This window comes from Pogona vitticeps, chromosome 3 (genome assembly GCF_051106095.1).
Source record: "Pogona vitticeps strain Pit_001003342236 chromosome 3, PviZW2.1, whole genome shotgun sequence".
Taxonomy (NCBI): Eukaryota; Metazoa; Chordata; class Lepidosauria; order Squamata; family Agamidae; genus Pogona; species Pogona vitticeps.
Window position 1 is genome coordinate 185,375,714 of NC_135785.1, and position 27,617 is coordinate 185,403,330.

The window sequence follows — 27,617 nt, forward strand, 5'->3', positions numbered from 1 at the left end:
AGTGTGGTTTTTGAGGATGAATACTTTTATGGATAAATCTTGACTAATTTCCCTTTATTTGGATCCCAGCTCCCAGAATCCCCAGCCAGCATGGCCACAGCTGCCTGGTGGAGTCTGGGAATTTTGCTTCAAAAAAGGGAACTCTTTCCAGCTGTGCTTTTCGTGGTCACTATTCCAAACCAGCTTGAGAATGCTTATCTCATTAACTAGTTAGACTTTGTGCATTTCGCAGTATGCAATCAGTGGTTGATTGTCAGCTTCACAAGTGACAGGACCACCCTTAGAATCTTTGTTTAGAAGTAAGCACAGCTGGATTCTCTCTGAATATCATGCACTGTGACTCAGTGACCTTGTTCCAGAAATTTACCACCAAAGCCATGGAGAATTCCACTTACCTGTTCAGCACCCAAAGGTGATAGACAATGTCGACATGTGTTTTTATTGACGACTTTCATCTGTTGAAAGATGGGTGGGTTCAGGCTAACAGAGCCATTCCAGCTATGCCAGGGAAAATTGGCCACATGAATCAAATCAGCAGCAGAAAATTCCTCTAGTGATAGGGCCTGTCAGCATCAGAGACCCCTGGTACACCCACTGTGGCAAACCTCAAGATGATGCATTGATGGGTTGACTTTGGTAGATCTGAATTCACACTTAATTTTTCCCTTATTTGTTTCAATGGTTGGGTTGTTGGTTTTTTTTTGTTTGTTTGTTTAAAAAAGTTTCAGTGGAAAGGGAAGAAGAAACAACTTTTGAATAGCAAGGAGTCTACCCTGAAACTCCCCGTTCTCCATTTAAGAGTGCTTACAGCGCTCTGTTTGAAATCATTGGGACAAATTAGATGATGATATAACTTCGTTTCCACTGATTTCAATGAGATATATGTCCACCAACCCATAGCCCTCCTTTGCATCTGTTAACCATCTGGCTCATAGGGTTGAGCTATGATATCATAGTCCAGACTCATGTGTGAGAATATATGAATGAGAAAGGAACGATAAAATGTGTACTACAACATATTACAGGAATGAATAGCAAAAATAATTAGTGCTGGACTGAATCTTGCCTGATCATTTGGTGTTTACCTACTGTACCTAAAACTTCCATGGCATGAAGTTTCTAAGTGTTTTGGACGACATTTCCAGGCCTCTAGGTGTTTTGGACAACAGCTCCCCCAATCCTTTGTCACTGACCTTGTTGACTCAGACTTCTTGGAACTGAAGTCCCAAAAATCTGCGTGGGGAAATGTTTCTTAGCTCCTCTCTAAGACATGGCCGCACAGCCTTTTCTGTTTTGAGGGTGATGCTGGTCTGGTGACCACACGTTTGCATACATATGCAGATACCCCAGTGACCCTTTTGCCTCATAAGGTGGGAGTAGAGAGTTTTTCTGCACTCTCCCAGTGATCCTAATTCCAATGACTTTTCCTCACTGCCAAATTAGATGTGTGAGATTTAGCAGTACTAGTGGGCGTCAGGACATCTGTAAGGGTCACACTTAAGGTCTGGGAGGTACAGGTGGTGGATCTGTGGCCTTGGATCTTTTGAGGAAGAAGGTGGGATAGAAATAAAGTAGGTAAATAAAACAGTAAATAAAGGAAAAATTTAGATATGCCATCTTATGTCACAGAGCAGGTGTGAAGGGGAATCTAGTTAGGACTGTAAATTGCTTTATATTTTAAAGAAACTGGATAATGAAACCATCCTCCAGAAAGGCAGCAGGAAACCGACCTGTTTTCCTTCTGCTGTATGTGTTTTCCTCTAATGTCTGCAGTTTCTAAAGATCCTTGGGGCCTGAATCAGTGCTATTTCTTTTCTCATTGATCTTATCTCCCAGACTTCCCTTCTAATTACCTTATTTGGGATGAATGGAACACTGAATGAGGTATAAACTCTACACCTCACAATGCTTTCCTCCTCTAAATACCCTTAGAAGAATTATGTAAAATGAATCCATTAGGAGCCATCCTAGGATGTTTGTTCTGGTTTTCTTTTGAGGGCAATCTCACCTTTAATCTCCATGTAGGCACTCTTTCTTGCCATTCCTGCACCTGGATTATAAAAGCAGACATCTTTGGTCCCTGTGGCTGTAATGAATCTCTGGAATTGCTTTCTCAGGAGTGGGTGCTTAGGTCAGTGGAATCTAATCACTCACTTCTCCTTTGTGATTTTGGTGTCTTTGACTGTATCAGCTGTCAGCAGTTAATAGCTGGGCTTTGTGCTATTGTTGTTATTATCTTTGAGGAAAGGGAGGAGGCTTGATTTCACCTCTGCCACCAAATGCAATTGCTAGGAATTTGCATCTGGTTCACTAAGAGCAGAAACTGCAGAATTTATCCCTAATATGTTTTGTATCACAATAGGCTATACATGTCTGCCATGTCAGATTTTTTCCCCCTTTTAGTCTTCATGAAATGAGTTACTTTAAAAGAAAAAAATTTTTAAACCCCAGTGAGAATTCTGTATACTGTAGGGTATAAAAATGCATCGTATCCAAAATATTGTTTGTGTGTGCAGAATTTTCTATTTTGGCCAAACACCCGGAGCAAGAAAACTCAATGTAGAGTACGAATCAATAAAGTTTTTTTAAAAAAGTATTATTATACCAGGAAATACCCTGTTTCCCCGAAAATAAGACCTAGCCTGAAAATCAGCCCTAGTTTGATTTTTTAAGATGCTCATAATGTAAGCCCTACTCCCAAAATAAGCCCCAGTCAAGTGAAACCACGCCCTCCACCATTGTGCAGCAACCAGAAGAAGAGGACATCACTGTATTTGAACACGTGTAGATGGTTGTATATGGAAAAAGATATCCCCTGAAAATAAGCCCTATTTTTGGAGCAAAAATTAATATAAGACCCTGTCTTATTTTCAGGGAAGCAGGGTATTTCCTGACCCTACAAATTCCATGGGCCTTCCAGTGGAAGACATTTTGATTTACCTCAAAAGGAGTCCAAGACTGACTTGGACTGACCAGAGCATGTCATTTCCCTGTTGCTGCATCACAGTTGTCAAAGAATGAGATGGATTATGTTTTGTCCAAATGCGAATATTGACAGGGACAGAAAAGTATCTCAAACTGTAACTGGGTTGCTAAAATATCCCATCCCAAGGCACTGATGTTGAAGCAGATTTTCTAATTGCACAAGGGCTCAATGTGCAGACGATGCACACTAAAGGGTGTGTGTGTGCGTGCATGTGTGTGTTTGCACATGTGGTAACATAAAGTGCATTTTTGCTCATTGCCTACACCCAGTACTGGTGATCAGTAGTGCTTAGTAGATCTTTTAGCACTTCTACAATAGGTTGATGGTTCCTTTATACATCTGTCTTGGGGCTTGTCTACACAGATTCTTTAGGAGTGGACTTGTTCTTACGTGGCATCAAGTCACCTCCAGCTTATGGCACTTATGAATGAAAGATCTCCAGAATGTCCTGTCCTCCACAGCCATGTTCAGCTCTTGCAAACTCAGACCTCTTGCTTCCTTTAGGAAGTCAGTCTGTCTCTTCTTTATTCTTCCTCTTTTCTTGCTGCCTTCAAGCTTTTCCAGAATAATGCTTTTTTCCAGAGAATTCTCATGATGTGCCCAAAGTAGGATAGCCTCGGTTTCAACATTTAGATAGTTCAGACTTGGTGTGATCTAAGACCCACTTGTTCCTCTTTCTAGTAATCCAGGGTATCTGCAAAGCTTTCCTCCAGCACCACATTTTAAACAGATCAATTTTTTTCCTGTCATCTTTCTTTACTGTCGAGCTTTCACACCATACATGGTGATCCAAAATACAAGAGTGTGGATGATCTTGGTCTTAGTCTCCAGTGACACATCCTTATACTCCTTGACAGAGGGGCAAGAGAAATGGAACAAGAAATTTTTTGGACTGTAGTTACCTCATCACTGAGGAGCTGCATTACTTATACAAAATTTGAATATATTGGGGGGGGGAGAGAAAGCTGTCTTAGAGGGCTAATTGAGAAACTGCCCTGCTTCTTCAACTGGCCCTTCAGAGGAGGCAAATAATTTAAAACAAAAGGAAAAATGTGGTGAGCATATCACTCTTAAAAAAAAATCACTTCCCCTTCTCTGCTGCTGAGGAGGAGCAGAGGAAATGTTAGATTTGTTGATATCCTGAAGTGGCTTGCTTATTAAACCACAATACTAAAAATTCCAACTGGAAGGACACCTGCCAGCCAGAATGTTAACTTTTGATCTGTTTCCAATGGTCATGCACACTGGGAAAGAGGCCAAACTAGAGTGATCCTAAATGCACCAAAAAGTAGAAGCCCCCCACAGGGACTCAGAAAGGTGCAAGTGGGAACTCACTGGAGACTATTTGTTTCATTTCAGGGATTACAGGGTTTCATTTCAGAGTTTCTGGGAGTTACAGCCTAAGAACACCTGGGTTGTGCAAGGTTTGGAACCACCAAACCACTGTTTGGATTGCAACTCCTAAAATTTCTGACCACTGGCCAGTGTTAGCTGAAACTGACAGGAGATGATGTCCAAAATATGTGAATGGCACCAGGCTGGGAAAATCTGACCTCATGTAATGTGTAATTGTGGCTTTTTGGCCTCTGGATTTTTTTTAAAGGGGGTGGTGGTTGTAGACACATGGGAAAACCTTTCTAATAAAACCTAAATAAATCTAGTGCCTGAAATGGTTCCCTGCCGCGTTTTTGCAACAATGCTATGCATATTTGTTTCCAGTGATTTGTCAAACAACTCTTTAGAACAAACCATTCTGAAGTTACCAACTGGCAATAGGTCAAAACTACCACAGCTTATTGAATGTGATTTTCAGGAGGGGTAGGGAATTCATCTGGCTTCTCTTTCCAAGCCATCATAGAACAGCTTTATTACTCTATTTTAGTTTATTTTTTCAGAGCACATCAGAATTACTCAAGCACAGCATGGTGCTCTGCCTACTGTCAGCTACTTTGGGCTGCTTGTCAAGTCCGGTGCTATGTAAGCTCAAACACTGTTCAAAATGTTTTGCATAATCGTTCTCATTGCAAATGGGGTGATTTAATTAGGACCAGGCGGTACTTTTGACAGGGTGTGCTGTTGACCGAAGGCGTGGAGCTGATGGTTTGAAATGATTGCTTTTATTACAGGCTATGTTTCTAAGAGGAAAAAGCAGTTTGAAGAGAAGCAAAGAATCAGTGGCTCAAATCCAGTGGAAAGTGAGGGCTTGGTCTTGTTGAGCCTTGATCCTTATTTGGCTGTGGCGCGTTGGTCCCTTCCTTGCAGCCGTTGCCATAAAAGGCCAACCAACCAGTTCTTTTTCAAAGCAAAATAAGTACTATATTTTTTATAGTTTTTTTAAAAATCTGAGCTGATCTTTGCGAAGGTATTTTCTGTTCATACAAATGGATTCATCTTCTTGATTATTTAATCTTCCCTCCCTCGCTTTCCCTTTTGCTTGTAAAGGCACATTTCTGACAGTTTAAAGGAGCAGCTGTCTTTCCTTCTGTGTGTGTGGGTGCCTGTGGGTGTGCATGCAACAATGACTACTGAATTATTTCTAAAATACAGTTGTCCACAAGACGGGGTCCATGGTTTTTGTTTTTATTTTTTAAATTAGAATGGTTAGGTAGGAGGCGATTAGACGTAAATGCTCAGAGTGGAAATCTTGTGTTTGGGTCACTGCCCCCACCCTTGATATCAAAGGCATGAGTACAGTATGAGAGAGATCTGACTTGGCAGCCCAATCTAGGTACATTAGTGGATCAAAGCTGAACACAAGCCAGCAGTACAATATGACTGCTATAAAAGTTAATGTAACATTAGGCTGCATTAACAGAAACATTGTGTTCTGATCAGGGAAAGCATTAAGTCTTCTCTGTTGGGTGTTAACAAGATTGCATTTGCAGTACTGCATCCCCTGCTGGGTGGGTGCCACAGCTGAAGAAAGATGTTGATAAACTGGGATACATCCAGAGAAGACAAAAAAGAATATGAGTCTAATTTATTATTTGTGGATTTCAATCCACTTTATCAGGTGCTTGAAACAGCAGCACCTTCCATCTGGAGTGCACTGGAGGCTGCAATAGCTTATGCCAAAAAGCACAGTCTGAAGTAAGACTCTGTTATTTTTGCTGTAGGAGGTTAACATGATTGCCCTCCTCCCAAAAAATATCCAGAGAACTACAGCCAAGATGGTGATGGGGACTAGATGCAAAGTGCTAAAAGGGACACTTGAAAGAGTTGGGCATTTGTAACCTGGAGAAGAGAGGATTCAGAAGTGACCACCATCTTTCAGTATTCCAAAGGCTGCCATTTTGATGATGGAGCGGTGTGTGTGTGTGTAGATAGAAACTGAAATTATTGACTCAAATGGAACAAAGGATATTTCAGTTAAATATTGGGAAGAATTTCCAAACAATAAGAGCTGTCCAGCAGTGGAATGCATTGTCTTGGAAGCTTCTTCATCAGAGGTTTTTAAAAGAAGCTTAGATGGCCATATTTCATGGATGCTTCAGATGTAAATTACCTATTTCACAGGGGATTCAGCTTGATGACCTTTGGAGTGTTCTCCAACTTTAAAATTCTGTGATTTGGTGATTAAGATGAGATGTGATGTCATTCTTCATATATCTGAAGGATCATCATAAAGAGAACAGAGTAGTCCTGTTCTAGAAGGTGAAAATTGCAGCTAAGCAGATTTTGGGTAAAACACTGGGAGAATCTCCTTAAATGTAAGAGCTGTTTGAACTGACTAGTTTGGGAGGCGAGAAGTTCTCCTTTACTGGAAATACTAAGGCACAGTCTGGAAAGCCACCCCTCAGAAATGTTATACTGTATCTGCAGCTTTCCTTTGCTTATCCTTGGTTGAAAAGGGGGTTAGGCAAGATGGTATGTCTTTTCCAATGCTATCATACCATAATCAGACAAATTTAGTTTTTAAGATTAGCTTTTTGTTTCTGGATGACATTTCTCATTCTGTTTAGAAGACTGCCTAGCTAATGCAGCTGCTGTTAAAGGGAACAAGATCTCTCAGCAGAATTTCCATTATGCTTCAGCAAGCTGAGTTCAGAGTTCTTCATCTGCAATTGTTCACATTCCAGGAATTATGCCAAGGTGTGCATGTACAATTATGCCAAGCCAGTTGTCTTATGATGGAGTGCATCTGCTGTTGTTACTTTTCAAAGAAGTATATGGCAAAAAAGTATTTTAAAAAATGGAACATAAGTTCACATTTACAAATTATGGAATCATAGAACAGTGGAGCTGGAAGGGGCCTATAAGGGTAAGTCCAACCCCATGTTCAATGCAGGAAACCAAAGCAAAGAATATCTGACAAACTGTTGTCTCATTTTATCTTGAATTCCTCCAGTGCTGGAATTCTCACAACCTCCCAAGGTAATTAGGTAATTGGTCCTGTTGTTTTACTGATCTAACAATTATAATGTTTTCCCTGATATTCAAGTGAAATCTATCTTCCTGTAACTTAAGCCCATTAGTACATATCCTGCACTCTGGGATAGTTGAAAACATGTCCTGCCTCTCCTCAGTATGACAGTCTTTCACGTATTCAAAGAGTGCTGTCATGTCTTCCCCTCAGTCTTTTCTCAAGGCTAAACATTTATTTTATTTATTTATTGAATTTGTGTCCCCGCACCATCTGGCAACCAGGCCACTCTGGGCAGTTAACAACAATATGAGCAACAATATTAAAACACGATAAAAATAAATTAATACATAGCCAAATAGAGTAAATTTAAAACAGATGACATGCCCAGTTCTTTCAGTCTTTCCTCTGAACATGTTCCAGTTTGTCAGCTTGCTTAAAGTGTGGTGTCTAGAATTGGGTACAGTACTAAGGATGAGGCCTAAACAGTGCCGAATAAAGGGGAACTAGTATGTTGCATAATTTGGAGGAAAAAAGACTACCAAGGACAGAACCACAGTTAAAGTTCCCTTTTTCAACAGTGCAGCTTGCTTTGTTTACTGATCCAGGGCCCATACAAGTACTGGCAAAGGGGGGGGGGGCAAATCTGTGCAACGGGGTCCTGGCAGGGCTCGTTACACAGGCAAACTTTCCTCCTGTCCATTGGAAGACCGGCAGAAGGAAAAGGTAGATTCTGTTGCAAGTAAAAGAACCATACACAATTAATTCACTTTGCATGAGTAAAAATACAATTATAGGCACATTTCCTCCCCTCACCTACAGCAGCCAATGAAGAGAAACAAGTACAGAGAGAAACACAAATGTCAGGACACAGAGTGCTGTCCATTTTGGAAAAGGCACTTTTTCCAAAATGGACAGCACTCTGTGTCTTCTCTTTTTCTCTTCGCTTAGAGTTGCCTTGTATTAATATGTTGCATCTCCCAATTCCTTCATTTCTACCTGTTTGCTCAGATTCTGTACTACACTCCTGTACTCCTTTTCTTCATTGGTCACGACTATCAGGTCATCAACATAAGCTAGAATATATGTGTAGTGTCCATTATTGTTCCTAGTATACAGGCATTGATCTGCCCTTCCCTGGTTGAAACCTTGTTGAAGTAGCATCTTCTTCAGTTGCTCATTCCAGGCTCTGGCTGCTTGTTTCAGTCCATACAGGCCTTTCTTCTGTCTGCAGACAAGGTCAGGGTGCTTCTTATCAATAAAACCTGGTGGTGGTTCCATGTAGAGTTCCTCCTCAAACTATCCATGTAGAAATGCAGTCTTGACGTCTAGGTGCTTGACTAGCATCTGTCTGGAGGCTGCAATACTCAGGAGCATTCTTATGGTGCTGTGTCTGACAACTGGAGCAAAAGTTTCATCAAAGTCTTCTCCATACATCTGAAGAAATCCTTTGGCAACTAATCTTGCTTTGTAGCGTTCCACTTCTCCATCTGCTCCCTTTTTCTCTTAGAATAATGTAACATGTAACGCTACATGTTACATGTACATGTACAAAATGGACAGCACTCTGTGTCTTCTCTTTTTCTCTTCGCTTAGAGTTGCCTTGTATTTCCTGTAACATGTAGTTCCCTAAGAAGCAGACTTTGATTCTGCATTCTTCATGCTCTTGCCTATGTCAAGGTTTCTAGCACTGAGTGCAGGTTTGCTGAAGCATATACTCTCCAAAAGATTCAAGCATGCCCAAGACAAACAGTCTCAGAGTGGGAAGGTAACAATAGACAGCAGCTGGGACTCCAGTGGGAAGAACAAACTGAAGCCGGGCTGCTGATGAAAAGAAACAGGGAGCTACTGGAGCCTGAAAGGGTTCTCTCTCTCCCCCACCCCCCGTGTGTGTGTGTGTTGTTGTTGTTGTTTTTCAGAATTAATATCTTAAAGAGGGGTTGGAATAGGTCACAGGAAAGAGTGTTGCAAGCAGCAATTGTTCCTTTGCTTTACAGAATGACTCAGGATGTCTCCCACATTCTCATAGTTCTTCAGTAGCACACGGCATGAAACTCTTTGCTCCGTTCTTTTACAAGTGAGACTCTCAGAAAACTTGACAGTCGGAGTGTGAGTTCTGCTAAACCTCACAGATGGGGTCTGCTGTCTTGCTTTTCCACCTGAACACAAGAATGCTTCTGAGCACATGCAAAGTGCTTATGCCTCTCTACTGAATAAGCACAACAGATCAGCATAAAGCATCCCCACAAGCTGGTTATGATAATAATTTGTAGCAACATAGATTTGTGACTCTGTGTGCATTTGTGTGTGTGTGTGTGTGTGTGTGTGTGTGTGTGTGTGTGTGTGTGTGTGTGTGTGCATGTGTGCGTGCATGTGTGTGTATGTGTGTGTGTGAGAGAGAGAGAGGGAGGGAGAGGGAGAATTAGAATGAGAGTGTGTGTGTGTGTGTGTGTGTGTGTGTGTGTAGAAGGAAGGATGTTTAGCCATTTCCTCCCCTAGTGGGAGTCCTGAAGAAGATTCATCCATAAAGATGTTGTTTGTAAAGTGCAGAATTCCCCCACAGGCTTTCACAGTGGCTGCTGGTTCTCTTTGCTGAAAAAAGCTAGGCTGTACCACCAAATCTGTTGTCTTTCTGCCAGCAGGCAAGGGCCTTTTTATTCAGATGGGTCCTTGGCCTTTACATTTGCATGACTGTCATGTTATTAATGTGTTAAATTTGTTTTAAATCTGATTTTATGATTTACCTACTTTTGAATTTTATGCTTTGCCAGCGAGAATGTCGTTTCTTGGCAGTAGAAAATAAAAATATATATTTATCTGTAGGTTTGCATTCTTAAAGTAACATGTACTTCGGCCCTTAGTATAGAACTGCAGTTTCAGAAACTAGGTGACCCAGTAAGACTATAAATGTTTCACATTTTCCTGAAGTTCAGTGTTAATTTGGCTCTTTCTTTTTCTGAAGTCTTTATTACTTCTGGTAAACATAACAGTTACATTTTTAACAATAAGTATTCCAGCCAAATGAGAGAATTGTTGGAAATTCTATTTATTTTTATATATATATATATATATATATCTGTGGGAAAATACGCTTCTGGCAGAGTCCACATAAGTTGAAAAAAAAGTTTAGCAGAATATTTTTAACCGAGGAAGTGTTCCCAGTAATTCTTCACCCATATATGATTTGCTTCTGATCTTTAAGGATTAAATCTATCTTTAGTTCCAACTTGAGTAGATGAATTGAAATGGATCAGATTTGCTAATCAACAAAGTTAATAGGTCTACTCTTTGTTGTTGTTACGTGAAGTCACTTCCAACTTATGGTGGAACAATCTCCAAAATGTCCTGTCCTCAATAGCCCCGATCAGCTCTTGCAAACTCTAGGCTATGGCTTCCCTAAGGGAGTCAATCCACCTCATATTTGGTCTTCCTCTTTTTCTGCTGCCTTCCACCTCTCACAGCATCATTATCTTTTCCAGAGAATCCTGTCTTCTCATGATGTGCCCAAATAGGACATCCTCAGTTTTAACATTTTAATTTATTTTTTTATTTTTTTGCTTCCAGGGATAGTTCAGGCTTAATTTGATCTAAGACCCACTTGTCAGTGTTTCTGGCAATCCAGGGCATCGAGAAAACTCTCCTCTAGCACCACATTTAAAACAAAACAGTTTTTCCCCCCGGTCAGCTTTCCTTTTTTGTCCACCTTTTCATACCCATACACAGGATCAGAAAGAAAAGAACGTGGATGATCTTGGTCTTGGTCTCCAGTGACAAATCCTTACACTTCTCTAGTTCCTTCATTATTGTCCTTCCTCGTGTCAGGCTTCTTCTGACTTTGTTAGATGGCCAGGATTGTGAGAAAGAACTGGTGATTAAAAAGAGGAAGAGGAATAGAGCAGGGCAGGGGGAGCAATAGCAGAAGGCTCAAAAGAAGGGAAAGTGTGAGAATACAAGAAGGGCTTGTAAAGGCTTTGCCAACATATGGTTTTGGAGAAGGCATATGTGAAAGAAGGGAAAAATTAGCATGAAGTGGGAGAGTTTTCTACACTGCTTCCTACACTGAAATTGGAGAGTTTTCAAAGCTGAAGGATAAAATACTTCCCCAGCTCTGATGCAGACAGAACCAGACCAACATATATTGCTGCCTGAAACAAAGGACAAGATGATGCCCATCAGTTCTAGGTACATAAAATTACTAGAGTGTCAACAGAATCTTGCTTCAGCACTAGCAATGGGACAGCATCTTCCACTGCTTTTTTGAGCAGCAGGGTAGGGTTAGCTTAGGGAAAGAGGAGAGCCTAGATGACAAACTCAGCTCTCTTCTCAGACTCCTTGCCAACTATCCAGGTCCATCCAATGTGTCTGTGGCTGCCTCACTCTGCTTAATAGTAGGACCAGCCCTGTGATAAGCTTCTGCGGGGAGTACAAAAAGGAAGCAGGAAACTGAGGACTGATAGAGGTCATATGGTTAAATCAAAATGTGGGAGGTTGCTAAGAAGTAGGTATTTGAAGAGGATGAAGAGAGGGAAGGAGGAGACCCAATATAGAAGAGACAGCATGTCAGAGGAGAAGAAGGTAACTCTATGTTGGTATTCTAACTTGTCAGAAAGTAGACAAATATCAAATGGAAGACCAAAAAAACAGAAGGTGTGGTTGTCCTAGTAAGAGCTGAGCAGCTATTGGTACACAAAAGGAAATACAGATTTTGGAAATTTCCTTCAGAGCGGACTGCTTTATATTGCAGACGGAGGAAAAGTATAAGATTTTCCAATGCTGTATTTTTTGAGAAAAATATGGGATGTAAAAAAAATGACTTTGAGTGTAAAGATTAAGGTTCTAGTCTTTGGTACATGCACTTTAAGGTGGTATCACAGCCTACAGAGGAATGATGAGCAAAGTCCACATGAGAGAAGAATTCAAACAGAGTATATGTAGGGCCTATAAGAGTAAAAATGTTTGGAGAAAATAATCCGAATTAATTCTTTTAACAAATTAATTATGTAAAGCATGAAGAGGAGTAGTGGATCTATGGTAGAGCCTACTGCTGGCTCTCTGCAATGGATAGAAGAGACAAAGCGATAGAGTCACCACCAGGACCGGTCGAGAGACATTTTGTAGCTCAGTATTTTGTGGTCTAAACACCAAAGTACCTCCTCCAGCTTCTTCCCCTTTCCTATGAGGCCTTAGGTTGTTTGAGAATCACTTGTTCTAAGTACCCATTCAGAAAGCAGTGCTTCCTGCACCAGAGGTGGAGAATGCATGGCCTTGCAGACATTGTTAGACTAGCTCTCACTAGCCTTAGCTTTCACATCCAATGGGGAGAGATAATAAAGAGCTGCAGTCCAGGACTTTCTGAACAGTCACATATTCTGTATCTTCATTCTACATGAGGATGTATGTGATGGTGCACTCAGATCAGCTTTTTGACCTGAAGATTAAATACCAAGAGCCATAGGATCAGGACTTCTCTTTGGCCCTCAGAATAAAGTAGAATAACATAGCAGTGAAGCCATGGATTAGTTGCTTTTAAACTTGCACTCTGTGTGGGAAAAAGCTGAAGCCTGTAGACAGTTAATTCTCCCTTAATACACTAGGAACTTAAGGAGGTATTTTGAGTGCCAAGAGAGAGATCACGTCTCTAGTCAACACACTCACAACTGCACTCAGGAAAGGTTGTATTGTTGTTGCTGTGGTAATACCTTAAAAGCAGATAGACAGAATGTTTAGGGCAGTGGTCCCCAACCTTGGGCCTCCAGATGTTCTTGGACTACAACTCCCAGAAGCCTTCACCACCACCTCTGCTGGCCAGGATTTCTGGGAGTTGAAGTCCGAGAACATCTGGAGGCCCAAGGTTGGGGACCACTGGTTTAGGGTACTGGTTGAGACCAGGGATCTCTTTCTCTGTGTGTGTGTCTGCCAATGCCCCTGTCAAGTAAGTACACCTTAATCAGTTTTCTGGTACACTTTTTATGAATGAGAAACAGCTATAAGGCTGTGTGAGAGAAATGGGAAGGAAGAAGTTAGATCTGTCATTGTCCCCCCTCCTTTCTGAATAGATGTCAGCAAAGCTTTGCCATTGAATTTTTTTAAAAAAGGAAAGAGAAAAAAAGAGGAAAGAGAAAGAAAGGTGGATGAAAAAGAAAAAGGCCAAGTTCAGCTCCTTTCACTGTCTGACTGATGTCAGAAGGATTTACCCAGCTTTGGGGGGTTTTGTTTAGGGGGATTGACTGATTTATTAGAGACAATGATTGGCCGGGTGCTGGGGCATAGAGCAGCAGGAGACAGGAACATGGCTGGTGAATTGATGCAGTCACTGAACAGATGGAGGGATCAGCCAGGGAAACAAAAGTAAAGCTGCCACTAGCACATTATTGTGAGAAAGGAGAATGGCATGGCAGTGAGTGGAAGAACTTCCTGGCCATGACTCCGGAGAGAAGTGTGTGTGTGTGTGTGTGTGTGTGTGTGTGTGTGTGTGTGTGAGAGAGAGAGAGAGAGAGAGAGAGAGAGAGAGAGAGAGAGAGAGAGAGAGGGAGAGAGGGAGGGAGGGAGGGAGGGAGGGAGGGAGGGGGGCACGGTTTGTTGAGATAGTAGAATTAGGAGGGATTCAGAACTCATGTTAGGGCTGGCCAAAGATATTTTGCCATTCTATTTTCCTCCATGTCGTGGTACATAGTACTCAGAGGTTCTGGCACCTAAAGCCAGTTGGGTGTTTTTTTTTTACATAAAAGACAGAAAACTTCCCACAAGGCCCTACTCCATCCTCAATTTTAAAAATACAAAGATAGTAGTAGCACCTTAAATAACTATCTCACACCCCGAATTGTTTACCTCATACTAGGGCTGTAGTGTTATCACTCACACAGATAATAATAGTGCTACAGGACTTTCCCCTCCTTCCTTCCTTCCTTCACTGATTTTGAAATGGGGATCACAGGTGGCACAAATCTTTGCCAGATCGTTCAAGATCAGTTGACATATTGTGTGGGACCCCCTGTCTTTGCTGTTTTTGACAGACATTATTACTATGTATAGCTAGATTTTGAGCAACGTCACTTGGTACTAATGAAAACACAGCAGATTAGATAGATAGATAGACAGACAGACAGACAGACAGACAGACAGACAGACAGACAGGATAGACTAGATAGACTAGATAGATAGATAGATAGATAGATAGATAGATAGATAGATAGATAGATAGATAGATAGATAGATAGATAGATAGATAGATAGATAGATAGATAGATAGATAGATAGATAGATAGATAGATAGATAGATAGATAGATAGATAGGGAAAGGAAACTTTGGGATTGTCTTGAGACACCCTTCTTTTCCATTACCCCCATCATGAAGGCACTATATTAAATGGCATAATCCACTAAATTTTTGAGCTACTGGGACTCTCATATAGACCTGTTGTTTTAACATTTGTGGATGGTAAATGGATGCAAGCAATAAATAGACACATGCCTCATGAGCATCTGGAAAAACAGGATTGGGGACAGAGATGTAACTAGCCATTTTGGCAAGGTGTGTGTCTGTTTATTTTAACTAGTGGGGAGGGAACACTGTCTCCCACAGTGTGAGGTTGTGAGGGAATGGATATGGTCCTTTCATTAAAAAGAGAGAGAAAATGTGGTGCCCTCCACCCAAAGGAAGAGCAAGCTTGTGATTTCAAGGAAAGGAGATTGAATAGGGCCAGGAGGTTTTGCTGCTTATTTTCCTAATACTCACTGATAAGTCACCTCTAGATTTCAGTGCTCTCTATATTTTGGTACCATAGAGCAAGTTTTTCCATCCTAGTTACAGCCCAAGTTGTAGAGGATTTGATAGACTTTGAGTTCTATCAATGGAGTGTTTTATTTTATTTTATTTTTAATGCTAGGGATAGGATAAGGGGTACAGAAGGTAAGGGGAATAGACAAAAAAGGGGGGAGAAGGAGAACATAAAATATAATGTCATCAAATCCTGTTGTTCGCGTTACAATATCAAGTCCACTTTTCACCATTCTACAGCTTGATTGCCCTTCCAGATTTCTACTTTCAGTTACCTCTTAGTTTAATTCTATGTTAATCCAGCTCTGAGAATGTCTCCATTCCTTAACTGCATTTTCTTTTTTTAAATGCAATGGCCAGCATCTCGACAGTGTTTGCTTAAGGTTTACATAACTCTCCATGGCTAATTAACAAGGTGCCAGGGTGTATCTCCGCCCCAACACCTTCTCAGTTAGCTCAACTAGCTGCTGAAAATTATACAGGTTTTATGTGAACATGAATAAGATGCCTGACCAGTATGAATGATTAGCTAGCCTGAGATGTCATTTGAAAATAAAGATGGCTGAGAAGGTTTTCAGTTCATTTTGAATAGGAATTCAGCAATATTCATTGCTGTAATCTCTTCATATGCAGAGTGCAGAAATAGAAATTTTAAAAATTTAGATGCAAGAGAAAGAAAGTTGACAGAGTTATCCGCTCAGACCAAGGGCTTCCACTGTTTAGCTCTTTAAAAGCTGGCTATTATCTCCTGTGTTTAATGTTGTATTAGTTTTGCCACGTTGTTTCCTCAGTGGGTTTACAAGCTTTAATACCCAGGTATCAGATAACATGGTCTCTGTGTGGGGAACAGCTTTGTCTATTGAATCTGACTGGTGCAAATGTGAGAGAATTTAATTTCTGGTTTTTTTTGTGTGGTTTTTTTTTTTTGAAGAATCTACTGGAATTTGAACATTTAAAATTGCATATTTGGGGCCAGTCGGCCTTAGATGTTTAAAAAAATTAAAATACAGGGGGAGAAAACCATAAATCTGGCAGGTTTCTCTGTGATCAGATGGGGGAGGCTTCTTCTGTATGTAAATTTATACATTATTGTTTACACATGCTTGAATATTCATTTTGGCCAAACAACTCAGATAAGTTCCAAAGAAAGTCCTTTTTGCCTAGAGAGTTGGCCATCTCCCTCACTTTTAATTGTCAATATGTAAATATTTTCATAGTATGTATTGTTACTGATTTATTCCTGAAAAATTTGGGTACTATAGATACATTTAATAAGGAAGCCACTTTTCATGTATGTTAACATTGCAGACAAGTGATTGTGGATGACAAAAGGGTGTAAATCTTCCCTCTCTAAGGTCTTCAAGTCATTATGGAATTATAAGCATCTCTTTTTAGATGCATCATATTTAGCCATTTATGCCACCTCCTCTGTTTTCATGCAGTGCAGCTGCTGCTGTGGGATTCCATATGAACTGTTAATTCTTCAGTTGCTGGACTCGGGTAAAATATTCCAGTGGAGGCTATTAATGGTCAAGCTATTTTTGTCTTCCATGGCCAGTTGTTTTCTATGCCTTCGAAAGGAACACGCCAGTCCGTTGGAATATTATTAGTTCCCAAACTATGGTGCTGGTAATCTTGGTAATTTTCAGGCACCTGTCAGACCGTCTTTTCCTGATATGGGTGGCTTTCCAGATGTGTTAGACTACAACTCCCACCATCCCAAGTCAGCATAGCATTCAGAGAATGTGGGAGTTATAGTCCTCCACATCTAGAAGGTATGGCTTGGAGCAGGCATTGAAGGATATTGAAACTCTTGCCAAAGAGTCTTTCTGAAAAGTTCAGCAGCCTTTTGGTGCTGGCAGTGGTTTTGCCATGTTCTTTGCACCACACTGGGTAGGATAAGAGTGGGAAGAAGTCATGGAGCCTTAAAGGAAAAAAAAAGGAGCCTTGTTGTGATAACAGCATAAGGCGATATGGGACAGTGGACATGTGGTTTCAAGAGGTTGGGAGAATAGGACCCAGGTTACGTTAATTGTGCCAGAGTTTGAAAGATCTGAATTGTTGTTGTTCAGAAAAGCAGTCTCACCGAAGTTCAATGCATCTGCCTTTCTTGTAATATGAAGTCTCCCAGTATCATGTAGTTGAACGCTAGTTGGGTTCTGAGCTGTCCGTGATGGATCAGGAAGGAGAACTTGGTGTGCTGGTGGACAGCTGGATGAAAGTGTCAACCCAGTGTGTGGCGGCAGTGAAGAAGGCCAATATGTTAGCCTATTAGGAGTAGGGATGGGATTTGGGGATTTTTTTAGATACAAATACTACAATTCACCATTTTGGGAGTTCTGCCCACCTTATAGGTGCCTTACAAACATCTCAATGTGGTGCACCAAGGAGAAAGGCCTCAATTAGAAAGTCTGGGGTTTAGCTAGGTCCAGCTCCACCCCAGACTTTCTAATTGAAAGCTTCCTTCTGAGAAAGAAAGCATCCAGTTAGCCCTGGAGCAGGAATAGGAAGCTCAGGTTAAACTTGGCCTAGCTAAGCTTTTTGAACTTCCACTCCAAGCCTCAGAGCTTTCCAATTTAGGCCTTCCTCCCAGGTGCATCACACTGGGGTATTTGTAATGCACCTAAAAAGGAAAAGGTAAAAGGTTCCCCTTGACATGTAGTCCAGTCGTGTCTGACTTTAGGGTGTGTGTGCGCTCATCCTCGTTTCGAAGCCATAGAGCCAGTGTTTGCCCATAGAAACTTTCCATGGTCACATGGCCAGTGGAACGAGACATGGAACATCGTTACCTTCCCACCATGGTGGTACCTATTTATCTCATTTGCATGCTTTCGAATTGCTAGGTTGGCAGGCAAACTGCTAGGTTGGCAGGAATGCACCTAAGGTAGGTAGAATTCCTTAAATGGAGAATTATAGTATTCATAGTAAAAAAAAATAATCTGAAAATCTATCCCTTATTAGGAGTGTCTAGGTTCACTGTAACATGTTACTTTTTGGAGGTAACAAGGTGCAAAACATAAGTAAGGCAATATTATTTTGTTTTTGTATAACAAGTAACATCTGCTTATGACTTCTTTACATTAACTGCCCTGGTAGTCCTTGAATGGTGCAAGGTTACTTGAGAGTCACAAGGCTTCATGGTTGGGATAGTGTTGATGCCCATTAGCCTTTGTAAAGAGTGCCGCCCACAAAACTACTGCACCTCTGTTGTCTTCTGCTTTGGGGCTCCATCTCCCAGAGTTCTGCTGGTGTGTGTGTGTGTGTTTCTCAATGAATTCTGGGAGTGGAAGTCCCATCCTTATTAAGTTATTATATTAAGTAGGACATTTCAAGCACTCAGTGCACCATGCCAAGGTGCAGAATTCTGTGCATGCCATAGGTAATAGGGTGGGCAAAGAACAGCCATTCATCTCAGTTGTTATCCTGTAACACTGTGTTGGTTGTGTTGATGGAAATTCCAGTCCTGTAAGATTGGAGGGCCATAAGTACTTGACCCTTGCTGTTGACCTACATACAACCTAAAAGTATGACAGGAATCAGAGGTCCTTCAACCAAATCCAAGATCATCTTTTTGGAGAGTTTATAAAAACATACTTCCAAATCAGCATTCTTTTTAAAAAGTGTTACTTTTTGCCGCATGTATTTATGTCGGTTTCCCTCCCCCACTCCCACCTTTGAACTATAGTAGGATGGCTACCACAACTCTACACTTTATTTATTCAGGTGGTGCTGAATTGTTACAACCAGCCCACTCCATACACTGAGTTTGAACATGCTTTGAATTAAGAGTGATGACATAAAAGATTAACTCTTTCCCCTTATCCACACCCTCTCCATCTCTTTCTTTTCGTTTAGTCTGTAATCATAATAGAAAGAATCCCACACAGCCTATACAGGAAACCTTTCCTAGTTGCTCAGTGTTATTGTTACGTCCTGATTGCCAAATACAACAGGAATCAGGCTAAGTGCTATGGATTACAAATGACAAAAACAAACTATTATTTCAGGACTCCTCCCGTAGGCGGCCTCCCTCCATAGTTACCCAGTCAGCTTGTGCTCTTTGGCTGCAAAGTCCATATTCAGCATATAGATTGTGATAGTGTGGAACCCATGCAGGACGAAGAGATGGCTACAGTGGAGGGTGTGAGTATGCCTATATAAAACATAAAAATCTGTGATTGTTTGCTTCTTTATGAGTAGCTTGTTTCCCTCCTGCTTTGCATTACAAATGGCAAACTTACTGTACTTACCTTTGCATCAAATTCTGATTTCAGTGTTCAGTTTGCCCTAATTTTTCCTCCCCTTCTTAATGTGTCAGATGGGCTATATATCTTTTATACTATATAAATGTCTATGCAATTAAAAATTCATTCTATGTGACAACCTGTCACTTCATAAAGTTGAAAAACTGCTCCAAGGAGAAAAAGGGTGCAGATTCCTGTTATCCATGGGATACTAGCCAGTCTGTGCTGTGCACAATGGACTTGTGCTTCAAATCGGCAGCACCTCTTCATGAGCTAGATCTGGAAAAAACAATTTTCCTTCAGTCTAAAATACTCAAAATGTATTTCCACAATGGCCCTCACTCACACTCCAATGATATGTATCGTGCATGTGTTATATGTGTCCAAAGTGATGTATCTTGTGGCCTACACAAATCCATACTGATTCTTAGAAAAGCAAATCAGCCTTATGTTCCTTTGGAATACCTTGCAGATTCAGTCCTATGTATCTTACTGAGTCCCACTGTATTCATTGAGGCTGAGCCCCATCTGCTAGCTTGCATGTAGTGCATCAGCAACTTCAGTTTTCCAAGGAATGTAGAGACAGTGGGGTTGCATGATGCATGCTCTCCCATATCACAAATATCCTGCACATGGAAAATTAACCCCTTCAGAGAAATAAGACAGAACAGGATGGACCATCAGTATTCTGTTGTGCAGTAAGTTTTTGAATAGGAGCAGTTTTCAACACTGGAGGCATTTAAGAGAAATTTAGACAGCCACCTGGCAGACATCCTTTGATTTGTATTCCTGCACTGAGCAGGGGGTTGGACTTGATAGCCATATAGGCCCCTTCCAACTTCACAATTCAACGATTCTATGCAACACTTCCAAAGCATGGGAAAGCATTTTTTTACTGAAAGCTCCCCAAATCAACTCCCAGAATCTTCCAGAAGCCAATTGTCATGATGGTAGGTGGATTCTGGGAATTGTAGGCCAAAATCTTTTTTGATCACTGTGGTTCTGAGAGAGCAGTGTTGTGAGACAGGTGCGGCTCTGCGGGAACAACATGGCCTTATTTAAGGCACTCACATGACTAGAAAGTTCAGAATTTTGAAAGATGGAATTACTCTGCTTGGCTGGAGTCCAAGGGGTCACTCCATGCAATGTTTATATACCATTAGTGGAAAAGTGAGAAGTTTCTCCTTCTGTGTTTTTAGCATCTGGCAGAAAGAATCTGCTGTAATACTCTCCAGATGGTATGTGTGAATGGGAACAAAAAGCAGTGTATGATGTAGGCTTCAATGTGGATGCCGATCATATGCATTCTAGTACCTGGATCAAGTGTGTTGATACCCTCATTCTGGGTATGGCAAATTTATAATTCAATAAGGAGAAGTTATTATCAGAATCACATTCACATTTTGCTGATGAGCAAGAAAATCTTTCTATATATCACACATGACTGTTTCTGCATTTCATGTATCTAGTAGATTTGGAATGTGATCTTGACATCTTCCTTACATGAGTAAAAAGCAGCCACACTAGTGATATATAGGTGTGCATGGAATGGTCTATCTATTAAAAAGAAATGGAGCTGACATTGCGTAGTTTTATAACCCAACAAGTATCCGCCAACATTTGGATTTTATTACACACAAGCCATAGCAATATGTAAGAGATGTTAAGAAGGAAAACCTTTGGAAGAAGAGAGAAATCATTGTCTGTGTACCTTGTGGCAGAGCTCCAGTTTAGACTAGTGTTCTGCATACCTACATGTTTGCTAGGGTAAAACATTTGGTGAAGGAGTTCTAGTCCGTATACTGTACTTTCAGATATTTTTGTCTTCTTTGTTTGCATGGAGGGAGGATAACCATTTTGTAAATGAAGTTTCCTCACTTTTTCAGTCGGTAATCTTTGTACTTTATGGGAAAAATTTCCCAATGTACAGTAGTACTAGGTTAGTGTGTTGTAGAAAAAACAGCAAAGAGGAAAAACAATCTTGTTGTTGTTTAGTCGTTAAGTCATGTCCAACTCTTTGTGACCCCATGGACCAGAGCACGCCAGGCTAACCTGTCTTCCACTGCCTCCCGGAGTTGGGTCAAATTCATGCTTGTAGCTTCGATGACAGTGTCCAACCGTCTCATCCTCTGTCGTCCCCTTCTCCTCTTGCCATCACACTTTCCTAACATTCCAGGGAATCTTCCCTTCTCATGAGATGGCCAAAGTACTGGAGCCTCAGCTTCAGGATCTGTCCTTCCAGTGAGCACTCAGGGCTGATCTACATGGTACATATTTCCATAAATTGCACTCCACTTCTTCACATACACCTGAGGACATGGGCTGAAGTTGATGGCAGTTTATGCCAAATAAAACTTGTCAATCTTAAAAGTGCTGCAAGGGGAGGGGTTGGATTTCTGCTTAATGGCTTATCGTCCTAAGATAAGAGAGAGAGACACAGAAATGCATCCTTGTTAGCAGATTCTAGGTTTAGTTATCCATGCACAGCATGAATCTAGTGGCTTTGCAAATATGAAACAAAAAGGAATTCCTACTATTGTGTAGCCATTAAGACATAAACTGTATATCATAATACCACTTCTTTATTATTATTCAAGGTTAATATAATGGAAGTTAATACAACAAAAACATATGAACCTTTAAATAACCCACCTACTGCTCTCTTATCTTTCCAGCCCTATCTTTTTTGGCAATCTTGCACATGTAATTTTATAACACATGGATCATTCATAGTTACAGGTACATAGAGAGAGACAGGACAAGCACTCATTCAATGGATAAAGTCACTAGGGGTGTTACCAAAGCAGGGAAGAAACTTTGTTCCTACCAACTCTGAGAGGGTGGACCACACAGTCATATAATTTGCCCACCTCCCATTAAAGGTTTCTTTTTATTTCATGATTAGATCTGTTTGCTGTGCTGTCTTAATTACAAAGTAAATATTAATGATAATGATACAACAATGAAATTATGGGCCATCAACTTGATATTGACTTATGGTAACCCTTCATGATGTTTCTTGGATTTAAAATATGCAGAGGTGGCATATCAATCCCCTGCTTCTGGTGGCGCTTTGGAACCATGTGGCTTTCCTAAGTGAACAGGGTGTTCTTCTCTTGGGAGGTATGGTGAGAAACTGAACGCCTGACCCCTGGCTCTGCAGCCAGGGCTCCAACTGGATGAGCTATCAAAGCAGCAATAGATTTTATTACTTCCTGCCAAAAGGAAACAATGGTTGGACACCACCATTTCATGTTGGCTAGAGTCACTCCATTTTCAGCGCACCTTCATTATTAGTTGTCATCTGGTGCATTCTTTCATAGGAATCTGTCTAGCATCTAATAATGTGCCGGAGATGATTTTCTGTCAGAGCTACAGGTCTAGAGAGAGGAATACTTGACATTCCTTGACAAGAATACAGCTCCATCGGGAGATATCTAAAGGCCTCTGCAGTTTAGTGTTCACATTCAGTCACCTAGAAGTAATGAGAGTAGAGGTGTCTAAATAACTTTTGCCAAATGGTTCCCTCTTGTTCTTCTGCCACATCCATGCTAAATATGCTCTACAGAGAGATGCCAGGACTGAAAGATACCACTGAATCATTCTGTCTGCACTCGAATCTCTGGTCTCAAAATCTAGTTCACAGCTGTCTCGGAAGAATCTTATCTGGTGCCATTGAAAAGAATACATATTTAGCCTCCCATCTTCATGACTTGGTCCCTGTCTCCCTTGTGTATGTATAATTTAGCACTTCGTCCTCATTTATATTTATCTTTATCTATTGTCTACCATAAAATAATAATAGTGCCTCCCATCATTCATCCTCCCATCTGGAATTTTCTTTTCTTTTGAGAATCTGTAAAATTCGCAGGACTGAAGGTGACAGTTGAAAAAGTAACAGGTGAACATCTGCAGTGGCGCCTTATTTTCCTGTGTGAGATACATCTTTCATGACCAAAGCCTTTTAGAAGGATTGTCTTGAATCCAAAATCAGCACAAAAAGCATGAATAGTCTTGCCCTCTGATTGACATGTGGGATATAGTGAAAAGGAGTAGTGAAGCCATAACCAAAAATGTTTGCAAAATGCTTCTTAAATTTTTTTAGGTAATTGATGTGTTTCTCTTTTCTGGCACGTTCTGGAAGCTCAGTATTCCAAAACTTCTAGTGTAGTATGTGATAATACAGCAGTGGAGATCAAAGTGCAGTCCTTGGGATGTTGTTACCTGTTGGAGGTTTGGGACTGCAAAAATGGTCTTTGGCTTGCCAAGCAAACTGTTCTGCAGTCAGAACTCTACTCTACACTACAGCTGCATCACAAGGTATACAGACCTTATCTCTTGTCCTGAATCATTTCATTCTAAATATTCTCCCCCATATTCCTATGGCTCATTTGATTTTTAAAGAAAGCAAGGAGTCAAAGTTGGTAGAAAGTGATATTCAAGCCATGGAATCTGCATTTGATTCCAGTCTTGAAATAGAATACTGTATAGAAGGACATTACAGACCTACAGACGGGGTTCGATACAGGACTAAGATGGTTCAATATCACACTTTGGACTATTCCAAGAGATACCAGAAAGAAGAAATGAAAAAATGTTTGAGTTGCCATTTCTGAACATATAAAACCCAGCTGTTACTTAAAACACTGTCTGTCCATCCTTAAGCCAAATACACCAGCTACTTCACACTGGAAAACACTAGTAGAAACTATAGGAATTGAGAAGCAGGAAATCAGGAAACCAATTCTTTTCAAGCACATGGACTGCTATTAGCTCTGTAGCCCTAACTGTGATGTTAGAGGCACTTGGCACTGTGGTGTCAGTTCCACTTTTAAATTTTGAGTTGTCATAGCCTTACTTTCCCCCATTTTCTCTTTTTCGTGATAGGACATACAGGATAGCGTGATAGTTGCTGTGTTCATCACATTAACGAACGAAGTTTTCCTATTTCCTTAGGGATGGAGACTGAGAAATGTTGCTGACTTCCTGCAACAGCATGGCAAGATCATCAAGTCCCTCCAGGCCATATAAACTCACATTTAATCTGCAACAGTAGCTGGGTTGCCTACATCCGGCATTACACAAACTGACATTATTATGATTTTGCAAGGAGTGGAAAATAAGGCAAAAAAGTTATTCAGAAATAAGCTCTTGTGCATATCAACTGAAGTCTTCCACTTGACCTACAGTGTGTGGTAAAAGGTGAAATGATGTCATACAATAAGGTTTTAAACTCTGCCTTTGAGAGTATTGGCTTCACCGCAACACAGTCTAGGGTTCTTAGCATGGTGGAAATCATTGATTCACCTTAAGGGAAAGAGTGAATACATTGGGGAGGAACGTGACAAGAAAACTTAGATGTGGTCACTGTGGGTTATTTTGATCCTGCCTTTAAGTAATATGGAGCCCCTGATAAGTTTCCACTAAGACAGTGTAACCCTTTGTCTGGAATTGGTTGCCCCAGTTCTGGACTGAGGCAAAAGTTCAGGTTGACGTGGAGCCTCTTCACACTTTGTGTGGCAATTTGTGTTTGCTAAGGCTGCGTTTCCCGTAGTAAATGTGTGGGCCTGAGTTCGAAGTGGACACAAGTTAAAGGAGGAGCTACTTCTGATTTCTTCTGTGCCAGATGTGTGTTGTAAATATGAAAAAGCTCTTCTTTTGCTTTCTGCTCTGCTGTGAGAATTACCATAATTTCTTTTCAAGACCTTTCAATGCCCCACACCCAAATTTACAGATTGCAGTCTGTATTTTTCTGTCTTATCACGTTTGTTAAACTATTAACACAACTATGGATACATTGTGAGGCTGCATTGTGAGAACTCATCCTGCACCTCTTTTGTGAGAATTCATGCAAGAGCCTACAAATTCATATACTCTTTGAGTTCATGGTTTGAAGGCACAACATGTGAAGAGCCTTCTCAACATCGTGGCACATAACATAAGAATAGATATTTGTCAGTAATAATTAAATAAGGGGAGAACTGTCCTGATATTTTTCTGCCACAGTTTTAGAAATAGGCATCTCACTTCCTTATTTTTCTGGTGTAGATAAATACAGTAGTGCCTCGCTTGACGATGTTAATTCGTTCCAGCGAAATTACTCTAGAGCGAAAACATTGTAAAGCGAAATTAAAAAGCCCATTGAAATGCATTGAAAACTGTTCAGTGCGTTCCAATGAGCTGAATAACTCACCGTCCAGTGAAGATCCTCCGTAGGGGCAGCCATTTTCAGTGCCTGTAAAGCGCGGAATCCATCCAAAAACACAGCGGGGAGCCATTTTGAGCAGCCAGCGGCCATTTTGAAAACCCGACGATCAGCTGGATCATCGTAATGCGAAGAATCGGTTCCTGAAGCAGGGAACCGATCATCGCAAAGCGGAAAAAGCCCATTAAAACATTGTTTTGCAATCACAATAGCGATTGCAAAAACATTGTCGTGAAGTAGATTCGTTGTTATATGGGGTAATCATTAAGCGGGGCACGACTGTACCAGTTGTAGCGAATAGCCCTGCCCTCACCTGTCAGTCACAGCTGAACAGTGAAGGAGCATATGAGTGGATGGAAGGCGGAGCTAAGGGGGGAGGGGGCTGGATATAAAGCCTGGTGTATGGAGGAAGAGAGAGATTCTGGTAATGAAAGACAGTGTGAAATTTAAAAGTGAACTAAGAGTGAGTTAGAGATCTGTGAGAACGATGAATAGAGAGTTAAAAGAAGTTTAAAGTTATAGCAGAATTGATTCAGATACAAGGGATTGACAACCTGTGATTTTTCTCTTGAATATTAATCATACATTAACTTCCCTAATCTAATAAATGACTTACGTTTTAATAGCACACATGTCTCCTTGAATAAATGGTATTAAAGCAGCAATACCTGGTGGCAGCGAAGAAAGAAGAAGAGCGAGAACCTCGTGAAGGCCTGGGGGAATCGAGGCTTCAGGGGAAATCACTACACCAGTGTAATGCATGCTTGACCATAATAAGAATAATCTTAAATCTGCAGAGCTGGAAGGGACTCTAGGGATCATCAAGTCCAGCCCCTGTCAAGGAGGCACAGCGGGGCACTGAACCTTCAACTTCTTGCTCTGCAGCCAAACGCTTAAACCACTGAACTGTCCAGCAGTGTGTATTACTGTTGACTGAAGCAACTTCAGAGAGAGCTGGTTGAGGAAGGGAAACTTTACAATCTATTCAGCAATTGATTACAATCAAGGATGAATTATTAAAGGATTTCCTTTAAGAACAGCTTGTGAAATAATTAGCTTGGTGTCTAGTCAGTGTTTCTCAAAACAGACATTTGCCAGGGTTGCCCATCCTTTGTGAAAAGAGCAGTGGGCTTGTGTGTTAGCAAATTAATAACACATTAATTAATAATACATTAATAGTGCATTAATATTTATTTATTTATTTATTTATTTATTTATTTATTTATTTATTTATTTATTTATTTATTTATTTATTTATTTATTTATTTATTGCATTTCTATGCCGCCCATCTAGACATAGTCTACTCTGGATTGTACAACTTAAAATCTGGTTGTGCACTGATAGTAGCTGATTCAGCAAGTTGTCAGACTATTTAAAAATTGTTGTATATTTTGGTTTTTTTAAAGGAACAGAACCTTTTAATGAAGGGGTTTATGAACATCTATAAATTTGTGCCTGGGAAAAGGCTCTTGAGAAGCCCTTTGATTAAACCTCCAAAGGAAAGGTGCACTCAACCATCCCAGATCTTCATAATGTATGTGTAGAAGACATGCCCTTTCTCCCCCCACCAGACTGCTTTTTGAAGTTTGTTTATATGTCTACTCAACTGACAAGTTATGGGTTCTCTTTCACCCTATTATTACGTTCCTTAGTGCACAGTATCTTAATTATTGGCCAGCCTCCAAAGGCCTTTTTGTTTGAAGCACCTTCCATCAGTGGGAAAAGCAACAGATAATAGTCCTTAAGCCAAGCTAAATGTCTGCAAATGCATATTTGTGGCTTAAGTCTAGGATGATTTCATTTAGTGTTAAAAATACTGGTTTGAGAAATAAGGCCCATTTTGCGCTGGTAATGGGGCATTCCCAAACTAAACCTCAGATATATCCGTGGCGGCTGTGTTTTTGGATTAAAGATGTTCTTACCCTAACTGGAGCAAAAAATAATCTTTGTAGATTTTGAAAAGTCTACCAGTTGAAGTAAGGATATTTCAAAACAATTCCTTAATTTACACAAACAATTCCTTGAGTTGGGAGTGATATCC

The 27,617-nt window shown here is 40.6% G+C and overlaps 1 protein-coding gene across 4 annotated transcripts in view; it reads left to right on the forward strand.

The window, feature by feature from the left end:
- The window catches only part of NHS (NHS actin remodeling regulator), a 301,101-nt gene that overhangs the window by 129,475 nt on the left and 144,009 nt on the right, over nt 1-27,617 (forward strand). The gene's annotated exons all lie outside the window — the stretch shown is intronic.